This window comes from Schistocerca serialis, chromosome 4 (assembly GCF_023864345.2).
Source record: "Schistocerca serialis cubense isolate TAMUIC-IGC-003099 chromosome 4, iqSchSeri2.2, whole genome shotgun sequence".
NCBI lineage: Eukaryota > Metazoa > Arthropoda > Insecta > Orthoptera > Acrididae > Schistocerca > Schistocerca serialis.
The window spans coordinates 704432579-704458289 of NC_064641.1; the positions used below are offsets into that span (position 1 = coordinate 704432579).

General features: G+C 42.2%; 1 pseudogene; it reads right to left on the bottom strand.

Annotated features, from left to right (window-relative positions):
• Positions 1-5186: 5186 nt before the first annotated feature.
• On the bottom strand, positions 5187-5304 carry LOC126476965 (5S ribosomal RNA; annotated as a pseudogene).
• Positions 5305-25711: the final 20407 nt, after the last annotated feature.

Sequence of the window (25711 nt, forward strand, 5' to 3'; positions counted from 1 at the left end):
TAATTACTGTGTAAGCCTAGGCACCGATGACCTCAGCAGTTTGGTCCCATTGTCCTTACCACAAATTTTCATAAACGTGGTTGAGTGACGACTACCGGAAACAGAGTTGATTGGAGGGGCTGTTGAAACAACATTCATCGCCATGCTCACCCTCAAATTACTGAGGATGTTATACGATTATTATTTGCAGTCCTCCAAATCACACACACCTGGGTTCCCGGGTTCGATTACCGGCGGGGTCAGGGATTTTCTCTGCCTCGTGATGACTGGGTGTTGTGTGATGTCCTTAGGTTAGTTAGGTTTACGTAGTTCTAAGTTCTAGGGGACTGATGACCATAGATGTTAAGTCCCATAGTGCTCAGAGCCATTTGAACCATTTTGAATCCAAATCACATGTCACTTCCAAACACCTCATAATCTACAACAGATCACCACTCCAACATACATGCCCCTTTGTACCACAGACAGGGGCGATTCCTCTTACCGCTTTTAACAATTTCATATTGCTGGTTTCTCTTTCTGACCCCGTTAATGTGCGCTGATTGTGTCTTCCTAGCCCAACATGCTGTTCTACGAATGTTCCACCCTCAAACACAAACACATTCAAATGAATCTTTATGGTTCCTGATATCTTTTCAAGTATATACATGCAGATTGTATCGACGAATGAAAATTTGTGCTAAGATCCGAATTCGAACACTGGCTCCTGCTCACTAGGCAGGAGGCTAAATGTCCTAGAGAAACAAGGCAATGATTCAACTGTGACACTCTGTGAAGGAATATAGCCATCAGTGTTACTTTTGCCCGAAGATCCCATCAGGGTAGTGAGAACACAGAAATGAAAGGGGAGCCAGTCAATGACATTCATATCAATAAAGTTATACTTAACTGTCGTAGAAAAAGCACAGTACGGGTTGAGATCGCACGTCCATAGTAATCTTGTGCCACGAACACTTTCTCGACGACTCTATACAAAACTAAGCTTTTGGAACGTTGTCACTCTCACAATACATGTAATTATAAGGTTTTCCAATAAAGAATATAGTTTACAGATTTATAATTACATTATAGCTTTTAGGTATAAAAAAACGAAGTCTGCATTTTTTTAATAGAAGCGGCATTCAAATAAAAATGAGACATATGGAAAAAAGTAAGTAAACTTTTTACAATTTCAAACGTATTCGCAAAACTGCGAATACATTTATCCCACTGTGAGACATGACGGTTGATGCCTTCATGGAAAAATATTTTCGATTGCCCACCCAGGGTTACACATCTTCGTCCGAAGGAAGTCGACGGCCACGAATGCCTTTCTTCAGGGCTCCAGAAAGATGGAAATCACATGGGGGGGGGGGGGGGGAGGGGAGAGGGGAAATCGGGACTGCGAGTAAGGGCTTCTCAGCGAATCTTCTGCAGATGGGTGGGTCCTCATATTGCCGAGGTTGTTTAGAGTACGCTGAGCCCTGATGGAAGAAAGACATTCGTGGCCAGCGATTTGCTTTGCACTAAGAGGTGCACGTCTGACGCCGTGTGTCCGCCTATCCGACGATCAAACATCCAACATTATGCGTGCAGCATACAATGTGTTAACACAATTTCTTGATACGTTTGAAGGTATGCTTTGAATTTTATGCATATAAAGTAAATTGGAACTACAGAGTTCATCATTCAGTATTCACTGTTTACGAGTGCTTGATACATTAATAAAGTATATGACAACAGGTCCTAGAGACTTTTTAGTATTTGCAAAAAGCTATTATGCACAAATATAATCGACGCTGGACTCACAGTACTGTTTCGGGGTCAATCTATGCAAGCTTCTGTGGTTCATACAATTTGGTGCACAATTTTGAGCTGAATATTTTGTACCCGTCTCCCTTCATATTGTCGCTTTATAATTTTGATTTTGACACTGTAGTCATAAGCCAAACGTCGCTTTGTCTTAAATAAATAGCAACTCTAATGTCTGTTTTTTCACATATAAAAAGTAGAACGGAATAGGGTGTTTCCTATGGAGATGAAACAAACATTGACGGACGATGAATTAGGAAAAAAATATATATATAAACTTTTGATAAGCAACCTCGGTCCATATTTGACATACGTAATAGAGGCTAATGGAGGCGAGTGTGTTATGGAATAGCTCTACAAGTGGAATACGAGAACCTACTTAACATAATCTGTTCGTGTTCGTGGTTGCCAAAGTTGTAGCGCAGACGAACTGACCAGCTTGTAGGAATATATTGTAGGGAAGTGGGGACTGGAAACAGGAAACTGCACTAAGACACAGCAGATACTGGGATGTAGTTTCAGTACGTAGCCCAAGCCCACCTTGCACTTCTTTCTCGTGAATATCTGCATCAGACATTACCCAAACGTTACAGGGGGAGGAACAGGAAGAGATGGACCTCTTCCATGGTGAGAGGGTTCACCTGATCCAACCCGACTTGGTTTGTTCTTGCTGGGTGATGTGAAAAGTAAGGAGTTCGATACGCTTGCTGCTATTGAGGACTATGTCCTGCCAAGAATTCTCGCTGCCAGTGACTTTGTCGGAATAAAACTTTATGTAATGATTCATTCCCGATTGGGAGCGTGGGATGCTATGTTGAAAAACTGTCATGAATATAGCACCTTGTGCAAATTGTCAATATAAATAAAACTATAAACAAAGCATTTTAATGTTTTATTGACTTGCCTGTGTATCACTACCGTCCTCTCCTAGAGGTCAAAATGAAGGACTGTTTTAACTCGGTGTACATTTATACTGAGATGCTTCTTTAATATTTTCTGTAAACCATTCTGTGTTGTACAAGTTCCGCCTGCTTCCTCAGTTACAATACAAACTAGACATAGAGCACAATTACAAAAAAATCAAACAGATAAATTAATAATGAGAACTAAAGCATTGGAAACCATAAATCTGAGATACCCCAAAGGTCAGTGACTGCACATCAACACGTACGACTCGTTAATAGAAAAAGAAGGAAAAGTTTGCATAGGAATGCACATAACAATTTTTTTTATCAAAATTGAGGACCAGACGGTCAGATTTTAAGGTGAAGTTGAACCAAGCAGAACAACAGTAAGCTAAACAACTTTTTTCACACATTCGACAAAGCAGTCGTATTTCGTGAGTCCAAAGTACCAGTAAGAGCAAATGTCAACACGCGAGACCCAAGACTTAAAAATCATTCAAGTTAACGAAGTGCAAGAAGTAATTACATCACTACAACAGAAGAACAAGACAATTGCAATTCTGTGGTTACAATCTCACTGTGGCTGAGATGGTACTGAGAAAGGCACAAAACTGGAACAAAACTGGAAAGTAATGTGTAATATTTTGCAGTGGAACCAACTGTTAACAAAATTTTTCAAGAGGGATTAAAACGATCTAATAAAATTTCATGTGAGGGGAAGATCTGAAAAAACCTTATGAAAGACACAGTAGTATCTGATGGGCCAAGAAGAGGAGCGATAGCCACAATTCGATTGACACCTGTGCATGAATGTCTTCCCGTCCACCTGCGTAAGATCTCCATCCTACCGTCTCCAGAATGTGTTCTGCGTCACAAGATTGGTTTGTCCATGACAAATAACCCTTTAAAGGGTGTACAAAATCAACAGGTTGTAATTCAGACATAACTAAATGCATTGTAAAGCAAGAAGTCAAATAATATCAAATCAAGTTCCCGATAGTTAAAGAAATAATAATAGTAATATCAAATAATTGTGTCCCCTTAAATATTTCAGTTTCAACAAGCCAACGCCAAAATTGAAAGCATCTCATTATCCGTTTATAACTTTCTATTCATTCGTTCACGTAGCAGGTCTCCTCACTTTCTTTCGGTTTTCTTCATCATCCTTTTAGATTGGTATCACCATAACGGAAATGTAATGTATTATACACTTCTAAATAAAATTTCACACTCATTCTTTTCCTCGAAATTATTATGAAATATTATTGCTCACTACAGAATTGGAAACAGGAAATTGCTACATTCATTGGTTGTTCCCCCATCTACGGTGAAATGACTCCCTCAGCATTATTAGCTTATGAAACGTATATGATTTGATAAAGCAGTCGACAAAATTTTAACTGCATCATGCTGTGCGGGAGTTCTTCAGTCGGTAGCCTACTACGAGGTATGTTCAAAACTGAAATTTTGAGCAAATGCACCAACGCATTGGACCTCGATATTCCGGTCGATGACACCACACAGAGTGGAATTCCTTACGAATAGTTTTACGCTACCCGAGCGAAAGTTTGCCGGTATGTAGCTAGAATGAAGCAGCTTTAGAATTTCTACGTTTCATACTTGCGGCACTTTCGTGACTTATCAAAATGAAGACCTTCAAAGAGTAACTCCTATATTGGTAGTTTAAAATGTGATAGAATCACATAAATGTCCAGTAAGCTATAAAATTACGAAGACGACTTATGAGTCCGGCACAGTCTAATACTTGAATACCCATGTCGTCTAAATAGACTCCTATTTCGTCTTTTCTCCCCGTACCGGGCCTCAATGTACTCTATCTATCTGCTCCGTAATCAGCGTTTGGCAATAGAATGCCTATTGCACTCCTAATGTTGACGCCGATCATTTTAATTTCACGGGAGGTTGTTATGACATTTTTATAAGCTGAATTTGAATTTGCCCTTACAATAACCATTCCTTTTTAGTTTTCTTCACATTTAACCTACAGCCGGTTTGCCTTGACTTCTTCTGCGCTTCCTATTTATTTCATTCCTGAGTTATCTAGTTGTATTCGTGACTTTTTCTGAACATTTTTGTACTTCCTGCTTTCGTGGATTAATGGAAGTAATTCTTGTTACACAAGATAATTATAGCATCGAATTGTTATAAAAATCATCTCCGTTGAAGAATATGAAGAGGCCTAAACAGGTGAGACAGGTTGGGATAAGAAACGAAATAAAATACAGTTGCAAAACATGATCAATAGTTGTTTTTTATTGAAAAAAAAAGCAAGTCCGTCTTCAGGCCACGAGTGACCTACTGGAACTATCCAACCGCCGTGTCATCCTCAATGGAGGATGTGGTTAGGAGGGGCGCGGGGTCAGCACACCGCTCTCCCGGTCGGTATGATGGTATTCTTGACCGAAGCCGCTACTATTCGGTCGAGTAGCTCCTCAATTGGCATCATGAGACTGAGTTCACCTCGGAAAATGGCAACAGCGCATGGCGGCCTGGATGGTGACCCATCCAAGTGCCGACCACGCCCGACAGCGCTTAACTTCGGTGATCTCACGAGAACCGGTGTAACCACTGCGGCAAGGCCGTTGCCCTGTTATTTATTGAGAGGTAGATAATGTTTAACTACCAACACATGAAGAATATCCAGAAACGTTAATAATGTCAACTGATTGAACTAGTTTGTAAGTCATTAAAGTAGAGTTAGAGAAATTCATTTTCATGTTCGACAGACCAGGGGACGAGAACTGGACATGTGGATACATTCATTCCACGACTTCATATACAAGAAGTGGACAAAATAAGGAAAAACCAAAAACACAACACGTTATCGTGGTTAATACACTGTAGGGAAACCGTCGGCTTTCAAAACAGCTTCCAGTAGTTTCGGGATGGATAAATACGGGCCCTGTAAGGTATTCAAGGGAATCTTACGCCAGTCTTCCTCCAAAAATAGAGGCAAGTTCAGTTAACGATGCTGGAGGCTGTTATCATTCACGCACCGTTCACTCCAAAGTAGACTACAAAGGCTCAATAATACTGAGTTGTGGTAACTGTGGCGCCAAGGGGAATGCGACAGTTCATCTTCGTGCTCACAAAACCAGACCTGGATAAACCGAGCAGCTAGGAAAACGCCATCACAACTGAAGAACAAACATTGCACGACGGGATGGACCAAATCAAGCAAAATGGTTGCATAATACTCGGCAGTAATGCCACTTTGCAGAGTAGCCGTGGGCCCACGGAATACAATGATATGGCTGACCAAATGATCATGGAACCCTTGTCTCATTTAATTCTTGTGACGTAAACTCGACTTGAAGCTGGAAACAGTGTGAAAATAGATTCAGCCGACCAAATGACTCTCTTACATTTGTCCATAGCCCATGTTTTATGGCTTAAAACCCCATTTTCCTCTTACAGTTATTTGTATCAGTTATGAGTGGTTTTTGAATTCCAGCTATCCCTGCAGTCAACTGCTTCTGGAGCTCTCTTCGCGTTGTTATGGGGCTGATAGGGTTCGCGAGTACGACATTTAGTTCTGCAGTGAATTCTGTAGTTGTCGTAGTCCTATTTTTTGACACGATTCTCTTCAATGACAGTCAGTCACGATCATGAAACACACTTTTGTGCGTGTTGTGATTTAGTGGATGATGTTTTTCCGCTTTCCTTATATGAGGTACAAATCTTCGATATGGCGCCTCTTGAAACACCAAACACTTTGTATACCTTGGTTACTGAAGCACACAATATACGAGGACCAACAAGTTGTCCACGTTGGAATTCACTTCGCCGCGAGATAACGCACTCACAACTACACAGAACACTATTCTGATCACGACAGACAATTGCAACATATAGAGAAAATTGCACAGGTGGCGTTCGTGGTGAAATACAATACCGTAGCCTGCGAGCTTGGCTGGAATCTACAATTATGTTGAAGCATGAATTTCTCGCTATTGTTTCCATAGTTTTGTCCAACCTTTGTATTAGAATACATTCATGCTTATGGATCCTTTTGTAGAAGGACCCGTACCATAACAGTACTTTTCTATACACCAGTCGTTCAGACTTACCTAGTGGTCAGAACCATAGATCAGTCTCAGTATTCCAGAAAGAGATTTTCACTCTGCAGCGGAGTGTGCGCTGATATGAAACTTTCTGGCAGATTAAAACCGTTGGAAAGTAGGAGACAAAGGAGGCGAAGGTCCCGAGTTCGCTTCTCGGTCTGGCACACAGTTTTAATCTGCCAGGTAGTTTCTGGCTTAGTATTGTTTTACGAACTGGTAAAACGACACAAAAAACAATGAGAGATCATTGTTTTCGGTCACATGTAACTCTAGGTGGTATAGGTTTCTTCAGACGGCTCGTACTGTCTTACTATATCATTATTTCTACGACTAAGTGAGAGTAACATACGAGGATGGGGTTAGGGAGCCAAATCAATTTATTTCACCATATTTACGTCTGTAAATGTGCCTTTTGCAAACTGCTCCCTATAACGATAACGGAAATTCAAAATTAATATAATGATTACAAATGGCTGTAAGTATTTAACGCATGGTGATACATCGTTAAAAATTACAGAGAATGCAAAACAAATTCCAAAATTCCGATTGTTACACAAGCGCAGTGAATTGGAAGCCAGCAAATGCGCGGTGGTGAATTAGTGGGAAATTCCGTTTCCTAAGTAAAAGTGAAGTTGTAGGGTACTGTTGCCTGAGAGACCCTTCATGGCAGGGACAGCCGCCTAATTGAAAGGTTTTTCTGTGCTTCGCTCACGCTGGCGCCTTTTCTTGTGGAAATGTTCGAGTGGTGTGTTGAAGTGTATCTGGTAAGTGTAGGTTACTGTTTTGGGTCTATATGTGTAGCGTGGTGTCATGTTTGGGTTGTATGATGATGACGACAGAAGTGAATGGTTGATACCCGATGCCGGCACATAGCCAACTTCTCTGGAATAGCAACCAAGGGGCCCGCCAAGCACAACTTCCCCATCTGACGGCCGGATCACCTTCAACAGTGGCACGAGCCCTCACTTCAAGAACACTGTGGTGAGGTTTGGAATTCAGTCCAGAACTTTGACGCAAAGACAGGTGATCAAGGATCTTACATCACACTTCCTCCCGTCTACTGTCAGACAAAGGGAAACCAGCTATCAGCATGTGGCGTACGCAGGGTGTTACCCAACCAAGTACTGGCCATTTCGGACGTTGCTTAACTTCGATAAACAGACAATAACTGGTTATTCAATGGGGCAAGGCCGTTGGCCGTGTTATAAAGGTAAATGTTGGATCCAGGATACAAACCATTCTGCGTGTTAGAATTTAACAACTGTCTCTCTCTCTCACTCTCTCTCTCTCTCTTTCTCCCTCTCTCTGCTCTGTAGAGAAAATTTCGTCAGCGATGTAATCAAGTATTTCCAAATGACAACAACATTCGCAGTTGGCATCGGCAGTTTGAAGATATTTGTACGAAACAAATATCAGTCAGTCATGTGAATCAGTAAGAAACGCTGAAAAAATCCGGCTTCGTTTCAACATAGGCCATGGAAATGGAGGTACAAAAGCGGTAGTGAGCTACGAATAACATACAGAACGGTGTGGCATATTCTCAAAATAGGGCTGGAACTGAAACGATAGGAAAGTTACATTTTACAGGAATTCAATCAGGAAGAATACGTCAAACGTACGAATGATGCTACGGAAATACCGACAGCTGAACGAACGTTTGCTCTGCGTCTCGCTTTTAGTGATGAGGCAGCCTTCAGCATAAGTGGTTAGGTTGACTGTCACAACATTACAGAACAGAAACAGGAAAGGCTTCGCGTAACTAACATAAGCGTCACTCACCTACACTCAACCTTATCTGTGTGATGTCAGCACAGATAATTTATACTCGAGTTCTCTTTAGTGAGCGAAGTGTCCCAACAGACAGTTACCTGGATGTGCCTGAACAAAGCTGATGCCGCTGTTTAATGCTGATTCCACGGGTTCACTCTTCAATAAGATGAAGCACCCAAAAATTGGCGTATGGAGGTTCTCGCATTTTTAAATCAACATCTTGCAAACCGCTGGATCGGTCATAGTGGACAGGACGACACTGTGTTCCGCTCTTGGCTATCTAGACCTCCGCTCCTGACACCCATGGATATATTTTATGGGGTTATGTGGAAGACCTTGCGTCTGTGTCTACTTTGCCGAAACCAATTCCAGAACACAAAATTAAAATCTTTAATGCGTTTACTTTTGTGACTCCTCACACTCTTCATAATTTGTAATGTGAAATGGATTATCAGTTAGATGGTGTACCTTTAATCAAGGGCAGTCATATAGAACACTTATAGTATATGTAAAAATTGAGATTTCTTTTACATTCCCTGTAATTCTTGTAGACATGTTATGCGTTATAACCGTTTGTAAGTCGGAATATTTATTTTGAATTGCCCTGTGTACGGGAGAATACAAAATAATTGAACAGGCTGTCACTGAAGACCAGTTTGGAAACTGGAAATGTAAAAGTACCCTTGGTATCCAGGTCTGGCGGCTCTGAAAGCCCACTGGAGAGTGAGCAAGTGGACCACGACCGCTGCAGCTCACTGTTCCCCTCGAAGTTCCGCCGGCCACCGAAGCAGGACTCACAAGGGGATTACGAGGCAGTACATTTATTTTTTATTATTTTATATGTACGGTATGTGAAGTTCCGCCGGCCACCGAAGCAGGACTCACAAAGGGATTACGAGGCAGTACATTTATTTTTTATTATTTTATATGTACGGTATGTGAATATCTGAACTCTCAAAAATTCTCAAGAAAACCAACTTTGAAATTCACCGGGAGCGACTTTTGACGGGCCGTGTGGCCGCATCGTTGGTTCTCGGAAGTGGTAATCACTGGATCGCTGGTTCGAGCCTCACTTTCGTCATTATTTTTTTCGTTTTCTGTTCTGTTCGAATACCTACGTCATTTATATATAAAAAATAGTCAAATATATGCAAATTACCACCTATCTACCATTTCTTATAAAAACATAATTAACTCTTCATTTTTTGCAAACTTTTTCGCGTAAAGATCGCAGTGTATAATGGAACAGGTCTACTGCTAGTAGGGTTGCCTCTTCGGCAAATACCAATGATGGTGCTGGTACGCTAAGATTATTTTCTGTGAGGATTTGCTCGTAATATGCAAGGGCCCCTCTCATGCATTATCTTGAAACTTTACTGCATAAGGAGTCCTCAACGACATATTCTTGTGCCGTGAAAGAACCCGGAAAATACCCGATGACGACGTCAGATGTTACCATTTTTTTTAAATTTCGTCGTATTAGCTGATTTTCACACACTACGTGGCAAAAAAGGTTATCCGCTGCTTCTGTAATGAACGCTGAAATCCTACTACAGCCACGGCTGTCTTTTGCAAAAGATGTCGTACACTTTCCAAGCGTTGTCGAATTCGCCGAAATATTTTGTCCTCAAGCATTTATGGCCCTCTTCAAGGGTACTTCTACTAGCGTAGGCTCGGGACAGTGCCGTGGGATCTCGGTTTCGGTAAGCGTTGTCATCATCATCAACAAATAGTAATGCACGGATTGCAAAGCTTGCAAACACCTGCAGATAACAAGCACTCTTAACGCTCTCCGTCTACAGGTGCCCTCTAGTACTGCGTTTCCCTTGAATTCACATGCAGTTTTGTTAAAAATGATAATTAGATATGTGTTAATTATCGTGTACTTGCTGAATTATATATCTAAATAACGTTTGAATACCGGTACGAAGAAAAAGGAAAGAAATAATGACCGAAGCGAGACTCGAACCAGCGATTCAGCGATTACCACTCTCGAGCACTGCTGCTTCGCTCACGGTCCGTCAAAAATCTTCCTACCTTTACTGGATTAAAGGTATTCCGAGATGTACTAAATCGATTTTTTTGAGAATTTTTGAAAGCTGCATCGAATGGGTTGGACGGATTGATGCTTGAGTTCTGAACTTCACGTATCACAGACAATTACAAAAATCCGATTTTCTTGTGCACCCTTTGCCAGTTGTGTATGTGTTTCACCATCGTCTCGTCGTATCCATTTTCGCTACGTCTCACGTTCTCTCTCCCTCTGTCTTCAGATTACTCGGTGGACTTTTTTGACTTGTATTGGCACCTTCACTTCTCTCTTTTCTCGTTGTTGTCTCTTCTGATTGTACTCGGCGAACCACTGTTGACGACTCCCAAGAAGTTGCTCCCGCCTCTTCGAGTTTCTCTTGAGTCGTTCCCACCATTCAGTCGAATCTCGGTCACAATAATGCCAGTGTGCCAGTTCGGAATTTCTGCTGAAGGAATTATAAAAAAAATAGAGATAAAATGTTAGAATTTGTCGTCGTTTAGTCATTGACAGGATGATTGAGGTGTCCGAGATCATGAGCTCAATGAGCTCAAAGAACCAAACAAATGAGTACTTCGTAATAACAAGAAGAAAGCAATATATGTGGTAAAGGAAGAAAAATTCGTTTTGAGAAGTGTTTAATGGTTGCAATTTATCGTCACTACTGTTCATTTCGTATGTTGAAGAAGCAATGAAGATAATGAAACAAAATTTCAGGAGAGGAGTGTCTGAGATGGTGCACAATTTGAACTTCGACTCTTCTTAATATCGGTTCTTCCTGGTGTGCTGGTTATACAGTGTCTCCTTAGAATATAGGTGTGGAGAGCAGCCAGTGACAAAATGAAGTTTTGAGGCTCTCCGTAAAACCGGGATTCACAACTCTGTTCCCTCTTCAACTCGTTTTCAGAAATTTATGCAGACCTCGAGCTCAAGTTGCGCTTTAAAGGACGTCGTTTCTTTACCCAGAGAATTAAAAGTGTACCTGTGAAATAAATAGTATTGTAACTATTGTCGTCCTTATTAACAGTGGGCTGAAACCTCTAACGGTTATGCTCTCCGTTGTATTTGCTGCGGACTAAGTGAAAGTCGAAAATAATTCTGGGAAGGGAATGGTAGTACCCTTTTGGCTGGAACAAGTTTTCATTGTTCCTGTTCAGAACGGAAATATCGTCCTCTTACGGAAGTCCATTTCTTGTTCAATCTCTGGACATACCGAACTCATTTCCATCATAGTTCCAGAACTCACGAAACCAATATAGGCTCTTATAACTTAAGCACCTATGTCTTACGTACCTTCCAGCATAACTTGCATATTTCGTTGTGTTTTCATTCAGTAGTAGTATTAGTTCTTACTTAGAGACAGTTATGACCAGAAAAGAAAGAACAATAAAAAGTAGAGTTCGGCTCACTTTTATATAGTGTAATAACATTTTTCATGATGCAGAATATACCACGATATTGATCATTCTTTCAGGCCCATTGTTGTAGTTGTAATCCGTTGTGCAAACAGGACTTTTACTTGAAAGATGCTTAGCCGCGAACCATGTATTCGTACATTGTACAAGCAAAAGAAATAAAACAATTCTCCCAGGGAAGTAATGGATCAAATGGCTCTAAGCTCTGTGGGACTTAACATCTGAGGTCATCAGTCTCCTAGACTTAGAACTACTTTAACCTAACTAACCTAAGGACATCGCACACATCCATGCGCGAGGCAGGTTTCGAACCTGCGACCGTAGCAGCAGCGCGGTTCCGGACTGAAGCGCCTAGAACCACTCGGCCACAGTGGCCAGCGGAAGTAATATTACACAGGATACAAGAAGAAAGGATACCATAACAACTAGGCTGTTACAGGCAAAGATAGCTTGCTTAGTCAAAAGAACTCTTTTGGTATCAAATACTGACATGGAATTTTGGAAGAAGCTCCTGAAAGTGTAGTTCTGCATGACAACATTGTATGGACCGTCAGTGGGAACCATTACTCTTGTCATTTAGTGAATGACGATAGCACGTATGGTGCTGCTCGACACGACTCACATTAATACAGTGACACCGCTTATGACTTGATTAATGGGTCATCGTGCATCAATGTGGGTGTAATACTATCGAAACACTGTTTTCTCTGATGAATTCTAGCTCAGCCGTAGCGAAAATCATGATTGCAACAGAGCTTTATGGCCCAGAAACTAGAACACGGATGATGGAAGTATCCATTCCAGACACTGCTCAAAACTCCGAGTTTTATTACCAGTGATTCCTATAGCACACCCTCATAGAGGGCAAAAATGTATGAACTATATTCTGAGACTCAGTTTGCTACCTTCTCGGCGCAGGATACACTGGTTGTGCTCCAGAACAATTTTCTTGCTCTTGCACTTGCAGTCTCTAGAAAACCGAGTTAGATGGAGCAATGGTTAGGGCACTAGACTCGGATTCGGGAAGACCATGGATCAAATTCTGGTCCGCCCATCCAGAACAGAGCTTACCGAATTCGCTTTTGGCGAGCAGTGAGATTCTTCCTTCCAAAAGGGCAGAGTCGATTTGTTCCCTCATTTTTCACAGCCATGCCTCTAATCTTGCGCCATGCCTCTAATCACATCTTCGCAGTTCAATATATCCTTTGTTTTCCACAGTCGGCACTATTGTACTGGATTAATGTTTCGCAACTACAATTCCTTGACCCGCGAGAAATTCCAATGTGATGAATGTTTGGTTGAAATCAAGCGCTTACACAGACTCTGGGAAATCCCTTATGCTCTCTCTACAATAATGTCGTCGTCGACGGAACGCTGAAGCGTGGTCTTTCTCCTAAGAAGAATAAGTGACAGCCTGGCAGGGACAAAAAAATGGCTCTGAGCACTATGGGACTCAACTTCTGAGGTCATTAGTCCCCTAGAACTTAGAACTAGTTAAACCTAACTAACCTAAGGACATCACACACATCCATGCCCGAGGCAGGATTCGAACCTGCGACCGTAGCGGTCTCGCGGTTCCAAACTGCAGCGCCTAGAACCACACGGCCACTTCGGCCGTCTAGCAGGGACACTGGTGGCTGACAACTCAGGAGTACTTAGTTTTGAAAAAAGCTGTATTGGCGAAAGTCTGGTGTTTTACCTCATATACGTGACCCCTCACCGATACGAATGATTGGTTGATATTTTTATAACCATCATTTTAGAAGAATATTTAAATATCGTTGAGAGTTACGTTTGATCAGTTAGTTATCTGTAAACAGACGAGCCAACCTCTTATTCACTCATTCATTGCGTTCCCGAAGATGAGTATTTGAGGATGTGTAATTATCCAGCGTGCTATTTTAGAGTGGAACCTGCTTCTGATGTCTACATAAACAACCAATTATCAGTTATAACTAACTTATGAACGTGTATATTAGACATATTGGAGAACGGAGGTTCAATTATTTTTTGTGTAAATTTAATAATAAAATGATAGCATAAAGAAACGAATGCAGTTACAGCGACAAAAGAGCACAATAATTGTTAAAGGAATAGTCTTAAGTTGCGCAGGAAGTTTTACTTATTCACTGAAGAACAGTTTCGGACAGATCGTCCAGTATCAAACCAACCATGTACGTACGTCTTCCATTAAAAATGAGACGTGCACTGCAGGCTACAAAACATGTCAACGTGGCACTGTACAACGTGTTGTGAACATATGTACAGGGTGGCGCAGATAAGTAGCCCGTCGAAGTATGTTGGGAATGCAGTGAAAGTTTAGAAACGAAGAGCTGAAATGGACTTACGATTTATTTATAATGAAAAATATATGCTGAAAGTAACTCCCTGCAACATCAATACACTGCTGTGCACGTCTAAGCCTATTCACATACACCGAGCACGGGGTCCGGGTTAGATTCCCGGCGGGGTCAGGGATTTTCACCTGCCTCGATATGACTGAGTGTTTGTGTTGTTCTCATCATTTCACCATCATTCATGAAAGTGGTGAGTCTGGATTGAGAAAAGTTGGGAATTTGTACTGGGTGCTGATAACCGCGCAGTTGAGCGCCCAACAAACCAATCATCATCATCGTCATCATCATATTGACATATACTCGGCGTTTAACATTTCGCACAGATCTGTATATGTACCACATTTTATACAGACTCTGTATTGCTTTCTTTGCTGGTAGTCCTTTATCCTTATAGCTCATCTCGAAAATTTCGCGTGTTTCATTAATCGAACGTGTCGTCGTATATGCTTCCAAAATCAATATTCTTTCTTCTATCAAGAAAGTAATTTTTGCAAAGCGCAAAGACAAACGTCTAAATTCACTGAAGAAAAGAAACCTGAAATGCTGACTGAAGAACTCTAACAATCGATTATTGCACAAAACTCTCCATTGTTGTAGCTGTTTACTATGTTTGAGAAGTCGAAATATTGCATTCGCATTCAAAGGGGAGGTGGGCTACTCTTAACTGCGCTGTCCTTTGTCTCACTGTATGTCAAAACATATACGTTCACGTCTACACAAGTATATCGCGGTATGTCATAACGTAAACGTTTACGTCTTGACACACAGCGACATATATTTGTTGACAGTGCGTTGTATAGTGCCAATTGACATGTTTTGTGCCCCTTAACACGCAAGACTTCCGTACATGGGTGGTCTGATAATGCACGATCCGTCCGAAACTATTTATCCGTGAATAAATAAAATTCCTGAGCAACCTATGGCTGTTCCTTTGACAGTTACTGTAATCACAGAAAAGTAGCAGACCTGTTTAACACCAGCGAGCTTGGGATATAGACAAAGAGGGTAAGTGAAACTACAATGATTTGCAAAACTTAAGGGCGAAAGTGACTTTCGCGTGATGTTTCAATGACAAGTAACATATTTCGATGAAACTTGTTTGTACCACACCTTGAAAGAAGTGCTAGAGGGTAGTAGAGAAAGTAACTGGAAGAAATATAACGTGCGTATAAGTGAAATGACACTTTTACTCAAAGATAATAGACTACTGGCCATTAGAATTGCTACACCGCGAAGATGACGAGCTACCGACGGGAAATTTAACCGACAGGAAGAAGATGCGGTGATATGCAAATGATTAGCTTTTCAGAGCATTCACATAAGGTTGGCGCCAGTGGCGACACCCACAACGTGCTGACATGAGGAAAGTTTCCAACCGATTTCTCATACACAAACAGCAGTTGACGACTGGCGTTGCCTGGTGAAACGTTGTTGTGGTGCCTCGTGTAAGGAGGATAAATGCGTACCATCACGTTTCCGATTTTGATAGAGGTCGGATTGTACCCTATCGCGATTGCGGTTTATCGTATCGCGACATTGCTGCTCGCGTTGGTCGAGATCCAAAGACTGTTAGCAGAATATGGAATCGGTGGGTTCAGGAGCGTAATACGGAACGCCGTCCTGGATCCCAAAGGCCTCGTATCACTAGCAGTCGAGATGACACGCATCTTATCCGCATGGCTGTAACGGATCGTGCAGCCACGTCTCGATCCCTGAATCAACAGATGGGGACGTTTGCAAGACAACAATCATCCGCTCGAACAGTTCGACGACGTTTGCAGCAGCATGGACTGTCAGCTCGGAGACCATGGCTGCGGTTACCCTTGAGGCTGCATCACAGACAGGAGCACCTGCGATGGTGTACTCAACGACGAACCTAGGTGCACGAATGACAAAACGTCATTTTTTGGGATGAATACAGGTTCTGTTTAGAGCATCATGATGGTCGCACCCGTGTTTGGCGACATCGCGGTGAACGCACATTGGAAGCGTGTACTCGTCATCGCCATACTGGCGTATCACCGGGCGTGATAGTATGGGGTGCTATTGGTTACACGTCTCGATCACCTCTTGTTCGCATTGGCGGCACTTTGAACAGTGGACGTTACATTTCAGATGTGTTACGACCCGTGGCTTACCCTTCATTCGATCCCTGCGAAACCCTACATTTCAGGAGGATTATGCACGACCGCATGTTGCAGATCCCGTACGGGCCTTTGTGGATACAAAAAATGTTCGACTGTTGCCCTGGCCAGCACATTCTCCAGATCTCTCACCAACTGAAAACGTCTGCTCATTGATGGCCAAGCAACTGGCTCATCACAATACGCCAGTCACTACTCTTGATGAAGTGTCGTATCGTGTTGAAGCTGCATTGTACCTGTACACGCCATCCAAGCTCTGTTTGACTCAATGCCCAGGCGTATCAAGGCCGTTGTTACGGCGAGAGGTGGTTGTTCTGGGTCCTGATGTCTCAGGATCTATGCACCCAAACTGCATGAAAATGTAATTACATGTCAGTTCTAGTATAATATATTTGTCCAATGAATACTTGTTTATCATCTGCATTTCTTCTTGGTGTAGCAATTTTAATGGCCAGTAGTGTAATTACACTGAAGACACCGCGATGAACAATGGTCCTCTGGACATTATAAAACAAGGCAAATGGCTGTTAATCGAATATATGATGGACGGACGGCAATACATGCTCTGCAATGCGCTCGCCACAATGTTGGTAAGGAGTTCTTGCGTAGGGTTTTGGACAACTACTGGATGATTGTTGCTGTATAAGACGAGCTGCAGCATGTCTACCCAAAGCACCCCACACATGTGCAATGGTACTTAAGTCAGGGGAACGGGAAGACCAGTCCACTCGTCGAATATCCTATCGATCCAATAGCGCCCCCCCCCCCCCCCCCCTCAATCTGGGCTGTTACGTGCGGTCGCGCATTATGATTCACAAAAATGAATCTGGGCCAAATGCACTCATAAAAAGACACACATGGGGAAGGCTTACAGTGTGAGCGCACCGTGTTCAAAGCTTTAGAGGTCAGTGCGCCCGTGCAACATTATGCCTCCCAGACCATAACAATCTGAGACGGTACATGTCAGCACCTTTGACGCGAGATGACCGACAGAGCTCACAGTGTGAGAAATCCTGACTGCAGATCAGCTAACCTGACGCTCAGAACATGCGGTGAGGAAAACCCGACCGTTTGAGTTGTCCAGCGAAGGTAGCAGCCATGGCCCAACTAAATAAGCGAAATATGAAATAAGGGAAACTCTACATAACAACTGAACCAAATCAGTAGCAGAGAAACCAGTCACATGGTTTTAAAGACAAGAATTAGACTAGCACGTGAGTGAAGACACACCCTCGTTACGAGATAATAGTTTAAAAGATATTAAATGTTTTGGAAATAAAATATCTAAATATTAATAACCCACTAACACCTTAAACAATTCAGTCAAACGTAGCGCCAATGGATAGAGCTCAACGAGCACTGTCGAACGGTTTGAAAAGATTTTCTGCGAATATTTCTAATTTCAAACTACACATGAAGCGTCCCCTTTTGAACAATTATACAAGACTGTGCTTAAACTGACACACAATATTTTTAGCGCAACGCAATCTGACTTTCAATAATCCCTACAAAAGAATGGCCCTGACTAACATTAACCTATACCTTTCACAAATCACTTACCTCACAAAAATCTTCGTTACTCGAACTACTGCAATACAGCGAGCGCCACTACTGCCAGCTAAATAAAAGATTCAAACTACGGAAGGCACTAACTACTGATAGGCATAGTTAGCAAATGAAATATTTTAATAGAGAACAAACAATGTATTTACCTTAATAGTGTTGAAAACTCATAATATACATAGCAGTTCGTGATATCCAGTATTACAAATTTCAAGACTCCGCCATCTCTCTCCCCACATCCACCACTGCTGGCGGCTCACCTCCAACTGCGCAACGCTACGCGCTGTTCGCATCCAGCTGCCGCTGCCCAACACTACAATGGCAGACAACAATGCAAACTAGCCACAGACTGCACACAGCACAGCCAGTGATTTTCATACAGAGCGCTACGTAACGTTGCCAATAAGAAAACATAAACAGCCTACTTACACACAGTGGGATGTATATACCGCGCATGAAAAATTGAATTTTCTTGCAAATGAAACATGTAACAATGAAAGCAGCGGAAGCATTACTAAGTAGAGGTAATTAGGGTTGTATGACTAATTAGTTTCATTGTTTATTTTTAATTATTGATATAACAATGCAAGATAGTGACCTTATAAGCAAAAACACTATTTTTGTGAAATCCATTAAAGCTATACAAACACCATGAGCACGGTTGAAAAGCTGATGAAATTTATGTCTAAATTCATGTTTAATATATCTATATAACATTAAATTTATGGTTTACGTATGTTTTCGAAGTCTAAAACACTTGAGTTGGACTCACATTCAGTGCGCGCCTTTAAGTATGGGTGCCCATTTTCGAGCGACGCGCTTAGGCTGGGTCGCTATGTTGGAGCGAAGCTCGCTTACAGGCAGGTCGCCACGTGTGTGCAACCGAAATATTTTCTAAGTATTCGTTAGGGCTTTGTAAAAGTTTCGCCTGTGAGAATCACGCTGAACAATGAAATAGTTTTAGGTTGTTCGCACATAGAAGAAATTCACGTTGCGTGAATGGTTGTTTGAAACTTGCAAATATTTCGCGAGTCTCGATAAGAAAAAAAAAGACTGAAAACACTGTTGAGCGTTTGGATTCTGAATAACACTGGATTAGGCAACTATGTTTAATCATATATGTGCTCTTCTGCAGTTAACTTTGATGGTGATCTGCAATTAAAAATATCGTTAGTTTGCGATTACAGAACTTCAGCTTAGATGTGTGCTGAAGCACTCTGAATAATTTTCGTGGCTTTGCTGAAGGTTAAGCGAACACGCGACGCTAGTCGATCTACTTGTGCTCTCGCACTGACACTGACAAATATTATTTTAATAATAAACTGTGGTGAATAATGTGAAAGGATATTTCGCTTGTTTCTTCTGCAATAAATTCAGTCTGTGAAAAGCGAACATTATTTCACCCCATATTGCTGCTTGCAATTTTAATAAACTTGCGTCTGCGTTCATTTAGAGTTAAATGCGACGGATGAGCTGGATGACCCCTGGATAGTGACAAGCCAATATTTTGAAATCCGTCCACGCATTAGGAACCGTTATGAATAGCTTTATCTTGTTTTATTTGATTTTTTTATTCGTGCTATTCAGAGTCCAAACGGTGAACAGTGTTTTCAGTCTCTTTTTCTGCTCGAGACTCGCGAACACTGGTGGAAGCAACGGTTAATAACTTCACCATTAGTCACTTATATCGTCATTAAGCAATCAACAAGAAGAACAAAACATTTTAAAACAAACATTTTTCTCTCTCGCAAATATTACTTCAAATTACGTCGCATATGGTCAGTCTCGTCCGGAATGAAACAAACATTTTTCCTCCTAATATTTCCCCTTCAGTTCAACCACCAAAACGAGTGTGCTGTGAACTATTGTGTGGTTTCTTGTATTATCCTGCTGGAATATGCCAATTGGTACCCTGATCTTAAAGGGCCACACCTTGGCGAACATTCAGCCTTTCCTCAAGAATTACCAAACCAGCTCGCCAGCGCCATTACTCTAGTAGTCAGTTAGAGCGGTATTGGTCTCGAGAAATCGTATTCCTGTGAGCAAGTCGTCTACGGCCGTTTATCGTCGACCTGACCACTGTAGACAGAGGCGAGTTTCATCGCTGAACGTCACAGAATGCCACATGCCAGTCAGTTCCCCAGCTGGTGTTAGCTATAACTTAAGCGTTGCAGCTAGAGATTTCAATCGAGCTTCCAAAGTTCTGTTCCCGACGCTTTGTGGTGACTTTATGTCTGTAACCCCTGCCCGGGGTTCATCTCCTGTCATCCGTCTATTCACCAAAACCAGTCGAAAAATCCTGTGACCTCGTAGTGTAATCCTTCTGGAAGGGCCTGTGCTACACTCATTGCAACACTGTTACTTTGAGTCCATTTCTTCACCACTGATGCCATTGCATTACAGTTAAAAGTCTATGCGATCTGTCGGTGTGACCCCATGCCCCTCGTGCCGAAGATTCGAGCTTTCTCAGATTACTTTTACTAAAAAGCAGATCGTGTAGCATGAAATTCTAACCAACATGCCCCCTAAGCAATGGCACGCTATAGTATCAGTTTGAGAACGTTCATTGTGTAACGTTCTCCATTTCCGTCGGCATAGCTTAAGGTTTTGCTATTGCCAGTGAGGAAAATTGTTAAGGACATTAGGTGAAACATGCGAAACCTCTCTCGAATACAACCTTTGTAAAGGAAACATATCGTCAAACTTAGATGACCAAAGAAGATTGAATAGCTAATTATAGCTCATTACTCCTTTATTCAACATAATTTCCCAGTATTTCTAATCTGTTAGTCTTTCGGTTGCCATGATGCTGCCTGAAGTATCTGCGCTAGCAGAATAGAAATGAAGAAAAAACAAGTCGGAAAACAATTTATTGGACTCACCAAAACTAAACAACACAATGTCCAAAAGAACAACTAAGTCGATCCCAACTGCGTATCGACACAAATACAAAATAACAAATAATGGTAACAATAATAAAAAAGACCCGACTCTTCACGGGGAGCGAACACAAACAGTTCTACAGTTCCAAGAGGTTCGTCGACTATACCAAGAGATAAGCCAGCTACAATAAGCGTCTGGCCATGGCTGCCGGCGCGGCAGCTCTATATCCTTCCCAGCAGTGGGTCGAACTGCCTTTGCTGTTTTTTTTCCCTTTATTGTTATTTTGACACTTTATACAAAAGGTGGGCCGGCAGTGGCAATATTATGCCGCTCTTCGGCCACAGCCAGTACAAATAGAAACAATGAAGACACTGAAAAACATTACATTATGGTGGACAAAAGAACAGTAGACACATGAGTAAACAACAGAGCCGTTCACAGGTGTACTAAAAATTAAAAACGGTCAGCACTGTACACGAACACTGATGACAGAGATAACACACGCGAACGTGGAGCGTGGTGCGGTGAAAACACTGAAGCACGAACACAACGGCAAACTCACAGAACCGATGGCGATAATCTCCGGCGCGCAAATGTTCACTTGACGTGTGCGAGTCTGGGACCTGCCAAAAGGGGAAAAAGCGGGGAAGGAGGGAGAGGGGAGAGTGTAGATGCCAGTTGCAGTGGAGATGGGAGGGAGAGAAAAGAAGGTTAAGGGGGTGGGGGAAGCCCGAGGGGTGGAGGGAGGGAGGGAGGGAGGAAGGAAGGAGAGAGACAAGGGAGAGAGGGTGCCCTAAGGAAACACAGGGAGGGGATAGGGAAGATCGAAGTTGATAGGAGGGGTAGATGGAGGGGATGAGGGCATCATCAGGGAGGGGGTGTTGGTGGAAGCCACCTTGGGAGAGGCTATGGAGAGTGCAGAGATGGAGAGCAGGTGGGACGTGGGAATAGAGGCGTGACAGCGGACGGGGGTGGGAGAGGATGGGAGAGACCAGTGGGTGAGGGGGATCAAGTTTATGGGAGGTGTAGAGGATCCGTATCCGTTCGAGGAAAAGGAGGAGGTGCGGGAACGGAATAAGGTCATACAGGATCCGCATGGGGGAGGGGAGACGGATGTGCCTTTTGCTGTTAGTGCGCTGCCTTATAAAGCCTGTTGGCAGATGTATCTGCTGGAACTATTTGCTGGCGCAGCAAAGTAGTTCCTATGCTAGCTGCGACCTCTGGTGAAGCTGTTCTGCAGGCGCCACGTACATGTAGCGGTCCCTGGCGGCCGTTGGTGGAGACCTGGTGGTGTGTTGTGTCGCTGGTAAGTCCTTGTTTCGACAGCACAGAGGACGTAGGTTTTCCTGATGAATATACACCCTGTGATGCAGGCATACCGTCATGGTTGGACGTAAAGTAGGATGCTGATGCAGTAGGCGCTACGATGTCCGAAGTGTGTGGTCACAGCGCTGTCCACGTCTTCCTATGTAGGATCAACCGATTCATCCGTTCATTGCATCTGCATACAGCGTTATTAATAGACTTATTTATACATTCTGAGCTTTTTCTGCCACTGTATAACACATTTCTAGTGGGATATTGCATGACTTTGTCATGAATATATTATATCGTCGACATTAGGTGGTGGTGCTGGTCACTTGCAAACATAAAAAAGATATGGATTGTTGTTGTTGAGGTCTTCAGTCCTGAGACTGGTTTGATGCAGCTCTCCATGCTACTCTATCCTGTGCAAGCTGCTTCATCTCCCAGTACCTACTGCAGCCTACATCCTTCTGAATCTGCTTAGTGTATTCATCTCTTGGTCTCCCTCTACGATTTTTACCCTCCACGCTGCCCTCCAATACTAAATTGGTGATCCATTGATGCCTCAGAACATGTCCTACCAACCGATCCCTTCTTCTAGTCAAGTTGTGCCACAAACTTCTCTTCTCCCCAATCCTATTCAACACCTCCTCATTAGTTATGTGATCTACCCATCTAATCTTCAGCATTCTTCTGTAGCACCACATTTCGAAAGCTTCTATTCTCTTCTTGTCTAAACTATTTATCGTCCATGTTTCACTTCCGTACATGGCTACACTCCATACAAATACTTTCAGAACCGACTTCCTGACACTTAAATCTATACTCGATGTTAACAAATTTCTCTTCTTCAGAAACGCTTTCCTTGCCATTGCCAGTGTACATTTTATATTCTCTCTACTTCGACCATCATCAGTTATTTTGCTCCCCAAATAGCAAAACTCCATTACTACTTTAAGTGTCTCATTTGCTAATCTAATTCCCTCAGCACCACCCGACCTAATTCGACTACATTCCATTATTCTCGTTTTGATTTTGTTGATGTTCATCCTATATCCTCCTCTCAAGACACTGTCCATTCCGTTCAACTGATCTTCCAAGTTCTTTGCTGTCTCTGACAGAATTACAATGTCGCCGGTAAACCTCGAAGTTTTTATTTCTTCTCCATGGATTTTAATACCTTCTCCGAATTTTTCTTTCGTTTCCTTTACTGCTTGCTCAATATACAGATTAAATAACATCGGGGAGAGGCTACAACCCTGTCTCACTCCCTTCCCAACCACTGCTTCCCTTTCATTCCCCTCGACTCTTATAACTGCCATTTGATTTCTATACAAATTGTATATAGTCTTTCGCTCCCTATATTTTACCCCTGCCACCTTCAGAATTTGAAAGAGAGTATTCCAGTCAACATTGTCAAAAGTTTTCTCCAAGTCTACAAATGCTAGAAACGTAGGTTTGCCTTTCCTTAATCTAGCTTCTAAGATAAGTCGTAGGGTCAGTATTGCCTCACGTGTTCCAATATTTCTACAGAATCCAAACTGATCTTCTTCGTCTGTAAAGAATTCGCGTTAGTGTTTTGCAGCTGTGACTTATTAAACTGATAGTTCGGTAATTTTCACATCTGTCAACACCTGCTTTCTTTGGGATTGGAATTATTTTATTCTTCTTGACGTCTGAGGGTATTTCACGTGTCTGATACATCTTGCTCACCAGACGGTAGAGTTTTGTCAGTACTGGCTCTCCCAAGGCCGTCAGTAGTTCTAATGGAATGTTGTCTACTCCCGGGGCCTTGTTTCGACTCAGGTCTTTCAGTGCTCTGTCAAACTCTTCACGCAGTATCCTATCTCCCATTTCATCTTCATCTACATCCTCTTCCATTTCCATAATATTGTCCTCAAGTACATCGCCCTTGTATAGACCCTCTATACACTCCTTCCACCTTTCTGCTTTCCCTTCTTTGCTTAGAACTGGGTTTCCATCTGAGCTCTTGATATTCATACAAGTGGTTCTCTTTTCTCCAAAGGTCTCTTTAATTTTCCTGTAGGCAGTATCTATCTTACCCCTACTGAGATAAGCCTCTACACCCTTACATTTATCCTCTAGCCATGCCTGCTTAGCCATTTTGCACTTCCTGTCGATCTCATATTTGAAACGTTTGTATTCCTTTTTGCCTGCTTCATTTCCTGTATTTTTATATTTTCTCCTTTCATCAATTAAATTTAATATTTCTTCTGTTACCCAAGGATTTCTACTACGCGTCGTGTTTCTACCTACTTGATTCTCTGCTGCCTTCACTACTTCATCCCTCAAAGCTACCCATTCTTCTTGTACTGTATTTCTTTCCCCCATTCCTGCCATTTTTTCACTTATGATCTCCCTGAAACTCTGTACAATCTCTGGTTTAGTCAGTTTATCCAGGTCCCACCTCCTTAAATTTCCACCTTTTTGCAGTTTCTTCAATTTTAATGTACAGTTCATAACTAATAGATTGTTGTCAGAGTCCACATCTGCCCCTGGAAATGTCTTACAATTTAAAACCTGATTCGTAAATCTCTGTCTTACCATTATATAATCTATGTGAAATCTGTCAGTATCTCCAGGCTTCTTCCATGTATACAATCTTCTTTCATGATTCTTGAACAAAGTGTTAGCTATGATTAAGTTGCGCTCTGTGCAAAATTCTACCAAGTGGCTTCCTCTTTCATTTCTTAGCCCAAATCCATATTCACCCACTACGTTTCCTTCTCTCCCTTTTCCTGCCACCGAATTCCAGTCACCCATAACTATTAAATTTTCGTCTCCCTTCACTATCTGAATAATTTCTTTTATTTCGTCACACATTTCTTCAATTTCTTCGTCATCTGCAGACCCAGTTGGCATATAAACGTGTACTACTGTAGTAGGCGTGGGCTTCGTGTCTATCTTGGCCACAATAATGCGTTCACTATGCTGTTTGTAGTAGCTTACCCGCATTCGTATATTTTATTCATTATTAAACCTACTCCTGCATTACCCCTATTTGACTTTGTATTTATAACCCTGTATTCGCCTGACCAAAAGTATTTTTCCTGCTGCCACCGAACTTCACTAACTCCCACTATATCTAACTTTAACCAATCCATTTCCCTTTTTAAATTTTCTAATCTATCTGCCCGATTAAGGGATCTGACATTCCACGCTCCCAACCGTAGAACGCCAGTTTTCTTTCTCTTGATAACGACGTCCTCTTGAGTAGTCCCCGCCCGGAGATCCGAATGGGGGACTATTTTACATCCGGAATATTTTACCCAAGAGGACGCCATCATCATTAACCATACAGTAAAGCTGCATGCCCTCAGGAAAAATTACGGCTGTAGAGCTGCAAGTCATCGGTAAAAGTTACGGCTGTAGTTTCCCCTTGCTTTCAACCGTTCGAAGTACCAGCACAGCAAGGCTGTTTTGGTTAGTGTTACAAGGCCAGA